This window comes from Hippopotamus amphibius, chromosome 16 (genome assembly GCF_030028045.1).
Source record: "Hippopotamus amphibius kiboko isolate mHipAmp2 chromosome 16, mHipAmp2.hap2, whole genome shotgun sequence".
In the NCBI taxonomy this organism is placed as follows: domain Eukaryota; kingdom Metazoa; phylum Chordata; class Mammalia; order Artiodactyla; family Hippopotamidae; genus Hippopotamus; species Hippopotamus amphibius.
The window spans coordinates 2,435,782-2,441,781 of record NC_080201.1 but is presented as its reverse complement, the minus strand read 5'-3'; positions in this window follow the sequence as shown (position 1 = coordinate 2,441,781).

Here is a 6,000-nt window from a genome sequence, read left to right as displayed (position 1 = left end):
GTTAATTTAGCACATTGGACCATTATGGTGGATAATCCAAATCAGCTATTCTATTTGATCTTGCTTGAAATTGGCTAACGCTGTTATTTGTACGGCTAAAAATGAAGAGGAAACACTTCCTATGTTGTCTTGCAGCCAAAGCAGCTGACAGTTTTCTAATACCTGCAATTACTAACTGGAAAATTTGTCCTAATCTCTGCAAAAGAAAGTTTCCAAGTAAGATCTTTATCAACAAACACATTGTGGATATAGAGATAAACTCGCCCTGAATGCCTTTTGTGTTACTCGTCTTTTAAGAACATGCTGGTTTCATTGGAAGTTGGGCATTTTTGGTGGCTGGCTCTCTTGGTTTTCTGTTTTCCCTCTCGGGTCAACACTTCTTCCACGCGGGAGAGGGCCTGGGATGTAGAGCCACTGGGACGTCTAGGGCCGTGTCCTACAAGGAGACCAAGCTCCTGGTGAGGATTGCGGAACGGTGACTGCGATGCTGCCTCGTCTAAGGTCAGGAGCTTTCGGTCAGAGGTGCTCTGGGAAGGGGCGTTGTTCGCTCCCCCTTTCGGGGTGGGCAATCACAGTGATGCAGAATAGAAAGGAACATTCCATCCTGTGATAGTGAAAAATTATAGGGGGACGCTCTCTTCACAGAACTTGAAAATACAGAGCGACAGTGAACTTTTGGTCTGTGGAGGTTTTCAGATGGAATCATGATTATTAATGAGAACTCGCTCTCGTAGCCCTTCGGGGGAGTGGGCATAGCAATCAGCGTGTGAAATGCGACGTGTTTCTTGAAAGCGGACATTCATTGAAGAAGGTTGAGAAACATTTCTTTGGAGAACGAGTCAGAGAATTAGTTGAGAAGAAGAAAGACAGTTAACTTGCATTTATTCAATGTTATGTATTTATTCAAAATACAGGAGCATCGCACCTGCTGGGTGGGCCGTATTGGGCGTGAACACGTCTGCCCTGGTGAAGGACAGCCCTGACTTAGCAGGTGAGGTAAGATCCGAGCGAGACGTGGTCGGGGTGGTGGCCCACCCTAGCCAAGACCCACGGCGGCCCACGGGCACCTGACCTTCCTTTTCTTTGAGCCCCGCGTTCCCATCATGGAGAGCTGTCAGCATCTGGGTTCTTGAGAAAGACCACCACCGCCGAGAAACGCTGGTGGATGAGTTACTTCTCAGAAGCACCATTTTATCACAGGCTCCTCTCGCTGTTGCACAAATTCCCGCAACGTGCCAGCCGTTCTCGTGGACGGGGTGGTCCTCCCTCGGGACGCGTCTCCCCCCAGCTGTGGGAGCATCTACGTATAGTTTTCCATGGAGTTGGGGGAAGGATCAGATCTTCTGGGTCCCACCGCCCGGGAGGCGTTTTCTCTGTTACTGTTCCCTGAGGCCCACAGCGGTGAGGGGCGCATCCAGGGTCACACAGCGGGCCTGCACTGTTTCCAAATGCCGAAGAGATGAAAGGCAAAGAGAGGCTGAGGTAGCTTCCGGATGGAAGGAGACTCGTGCCGTGACACTGACTGCAACATGTAGCCCCAGGTCACCACCTGGATGGGAAGGCGAACGCTGCCATAACGCACGGTTCTGGGACAAACACCGAGATCTGAAAAGGAACGTTTGCTAAGGCGCCATGACAACGTGGCTGTGCAGGGGAATGTCCTTGTGCTCAAGGGGACCGTGCTGCAGACCTGGGGGCAAAAAGGGATGCACCCTCACACGTTACTTTCAAAGAGTTCAGCAAAAATAAACAAGGGATGATGGTGATGATGCTGACCACGAGAGACAGGGAGCGAAACGCGCACACGGCTCAATGCGGACGCCAGGCGCACCCAGGTGACGGGCACAGGGGGGCTTGTTGTAATATCTGGCGGTTTTTCTACGGGTTTTATTTCTCAAAACAAAACCTTCAATAGAAATAGATAGAACACTGAGTAGAGTTCCTTGGGCTATACAGTAGTGTTCTATTCATTTCTTTTGAAGCTATCTCTGTGGTGCCATAAATGGGAAGGAAATCCAAAAAAGAGGGGATGCATGTATATGTAGAGCTGATTCACTTTGCTGTACAGTAGAAACTAACACAATGTTGTAAAGCAACTACACTCCAATAAAAATTGAAAGAAAGAAAGAAAGAAAGAAAGAAAGAAAGAAAGAAAGAAAGGAAGAAAAAGAAAGAAAGAAAGAAAGAAAGAAAGAAAGAAAGAAAGAAAGAAAGAAAGAAAGAAAGAAAGAAAGAAAATAAGAAAGAAAGAAAGAAAGAAAGAAAGAAAGAAAGAAAGAAAGAAAGAAAGAAAGAAAGAAAGAAAGAAAGAAGGAAAGAAGGAAAGAAGGAAAGGAAGAAAGAAGGAAAGGAAGAAAGAAAGAAAAAAACCAGGAAAACACACAGCTGAGTGAGCCACACCAAGCTCTCTCACTATCTGCTCCTCACCATGGACCCAGGATCTTCATCCCAACAGGAAAGCCTCCACCGCTAGAAGGGGCTCAGGTTACTAACTGGGTGTCTCTTCGCATCCTCCGAGTCACCATTCAAGACGACGGAGGGCCGGGCGCAACAGGAGGAACAAGTCAGGCCGTCCTTACCCTCGTGGGGTTTGTGTTCTAGACTCACTCAGATAATGACCTACCTAAAATGACAGACTGTGCTCACGCGACCAAGAAAGCAAAGTGACAGTGTGACAGCCACATGGCAAGATGCTGTGCCTGAGCAAACCAGGCGGGGACGCCAGCCTTCGATTGGGTGGTCGCGGAGCCAAGGAGAAGCCCAGCCATGAGAGCATGCGGAAGAGAGTCCCCGGCAGCGGGATGGGCCATCGGGCTGGAGACGGTCCCAAGGCGGAAGCCAGTGTGGCTGGTGGGGGGAGCGAGGCCCGCCTGCGTGGGCCCAGTGAGCAGGAGGAGGCCTGGGGGCCACAGGGAGCCATTCTAAGGGTGACTGGGGACCACTGGAGTGTGCGACATGCGTTTGACCCTGACCCTCTCTCCTCCCATGTTGTTTCTGGAGCCCTGTGGCTGATGATAGTAGTTAGAACAGGACCGCTTACGTCCCTCCCCAGGTGTCAAGTGCAACTCTGAGCACTTTGCATCTCCGAAGCAACGTCATCCCCACATCAGCCCGATGAAGGTGGGACTCGTATCCCTGTTTCACAGATGAGAAACCTGAGGCGTCAGAGAAAAAAGGGCCCTTGTGGAGAATAGCTCTGAACTGCATTGAACTGTGTCCCCTGAAAAGGAACGTTCACGTCTTAACCCCCAGAAGCTGTGGGTATGACTTTACTTGGAAATAGGGCCAAAGGACCGTGTCCTACAAAGAGGGGACTGCGGACACAGACGCACACATGGGGTAGATGCACGTGTGAGGCAGAGGCAGAGAGAGACTGGAGGGATACATCTGCAAGCCGGGCAGCCCGAGGAGCCGGCAACACCACAAGGCAGAAAGGCTGAAGGACTCACCTCTGGAGCCTTCGGGTGGAGCGCAGCCCTGCCAACACCTTGACCCTGGACTTCTGGCCTCCAGACTGTGAGAGACGAAACTGCTGTTGTGTGAAGCCAGAGGTTGGTGGTACTTATTTTGGGCAGCCCGGGAACCCTCCACCAGCTCGTAGAAAGCGTTAGACTCTGTCTGCACACACCCCCGACAGGAGGCTGGTGGCATTGAGGGGGGTCCTGGCCTCATCTTGGCATCGACCGCACATTGTCTGTTAGGCCCCCAGTACTCAGCATCCCCCAACCCCCGGGACGGTCAGACGTATGTCCATCCTACGGACCCCACTTTCCCACAGGGAGGAGGAATGGAAGCCCCACGGTCACCAGTCCCTCCCCTTCCTTTCTCTTCTTGGGGCGCAATCACATAAATTATGAGCTGGGGCCATATCTGAGTTCTCCCACCCATGTAAGGGCTGCCAGACCTGTCCTAATGGACAGCTGGCCACGGAGGGGGCAGCTGCCTCTCAGGGCCTGTGCCCGCGGGACAGGCTGGGCTGTACCAGGCCTCCCTAGGGTGAGAGCCGCAGTCTTGCCCAGATGCCCAATCAGATCAGTGTGTGCAGCTGTCCAGATCCTGGTCCTGAAACCCGACAACCGACCGGGGCTGCCGGAGGTCAGGAGAATCCCCTCCCTGATGAGACACTCTGGGAGAAACAAAGGAGGCTTTCTCTCAGGATGCCCAAGCCTGAGCGCCCGCTCTGGGAGGAAGGGACTTTCTCTCAGGACGCCCAAGCCTGAGCGCCCACTCTGGGAGGAAGGGGAGAGAAAACGGAGGAGCAGGATGGCCTCTGAGGCTGCAGAGGCAACTTGGGGACCCTTGCCTTCAGTGAAGGTCCTGTCCCTCTTCTGGAGGACCCTCGCCTCTGGGACATCTGACTCCCAACCAGGGAGCACCGTCTCCGTAAACAAACCTGTGGGCCCCTGAGCTTCTCTGCCATGAAACAGCCAGCCCCGTGGGACCCTGAACTTCAGTTTCCACTTGGGAGTAAACAAGCCCTTTGATTTCCCTCACGAAGTGCTCTGGGAGTAGATATTTTGGTCCAACATCCAAGCCAGGAGATGGCCTGCTTTTTGTATAACAGTAGTGGCTGTTTAGAGAACGGAGCGGTAGTTCAACTTTCAAGTCTCAGCCAGAAATTACGCATAAACAAACTGTCGTGACGGCACCAATGAGTCCCAGATGCGGCCAGGTAGAGGGTGGGGGTTCCTCCAGATGCCCCGGATCGGAGGACGGTGGACCAAGCCATGGTGCAAACAGTGGGTGCTCTGTAAATACGTGCCTGTGCGGTGGACAGCAGAATCACGGGATCTGAACTCAGGCCAGGGCAGCGTGCCGGTGGGTGCGTGGGGTCACAGAGGGGCTTCGTGCAGGGAGTGACGGAAGCCACATTGCTTGTGGACTAAGCAGCAGACTAAATACACCATGGCCTGAGGTTTGCAGCCATCACCGGTGTGCAGGATGCTTCCACGCTGGATTCCAAGTCAGACGGCGACACGAAAAGCAATGCCGGTTGTAACGGGAGGACAGGATGGTGCTGTTCACACAGGAGCACGTGGCGCTTCCCCAAACCATCCGGCGTCCGTGCACAGGGTGGTTCTTACCACGGCCGCCATCATCGGTGGTGTCCACCTGCCAGGCGCTGAGTGACTCATGTCCATCTTTCCCACTAGTTCCTGTGACATCTCCCAGGAGCCCCTGTTGCTGTTTCCACTCCACTCATGCGCTGGCTGAGGCTGAGCGAGGTTAAGCAACTCGCATGGTCCCACAGATGGGAAGCAGAGGGACAGAGAGTGGGGCCCACGGTGGCCTGACTCCCGGTGGCTTGTCCTCTGTGCCGGAACACCCATCTCTCTCGGAGATGCTTGTGCCTCCAGCAACCAGTAATTTCACAAAGTATCACTAAGTTACGCGTTAATCTATTTGGGTATTTATTGAGTAGCTACTATGTATCAGGCCCTGCAGGCAGTTATGCACAGAGGATGTGTCTAGGCACTGGGGCTAAGCCAGAGACCAAAACAGACAACACCTCTGCTCTCCTGATCTGACACTCTCATGGGGAGAGACACAGAATAAGCACGGTAAAGAAGTAAATCACATGGCACACTAGGAAAAGCCAGAACAGGACCGGGGTTCAGAGAGCTGGGGGAGGGTGTGAGTGGGGGTTTACCGCACGCCAGCTCTTTGCTTGAAGCTGAGGGTGAAAAATATGTACGATGTAAGGGTCCTGCAGACAAGACGCCACAGCTCGTCACGGGGACCGACGTGGCACCGTCGTCATGGAGGACCAGCTGTGACGAAGGCAAGAGCAGGGATGTGGCAACAGGGGAAGTGTCTAAGTCGGCCCCCAGATAGTCTCCGGGGGCGTGGGGTGAGGCAGCCCCGGGGGTGGGGCAGCCCCGAGGTACAGGAGTGCTACATCCCCTGCAGGGCACACAGTCACTGCTGCCATTGCCACGGCTCCAGGGCCTGCCCCAGGCCAGTCTCTGCTAAAGACTTCGCGTACGTAGCTCCTGGGAT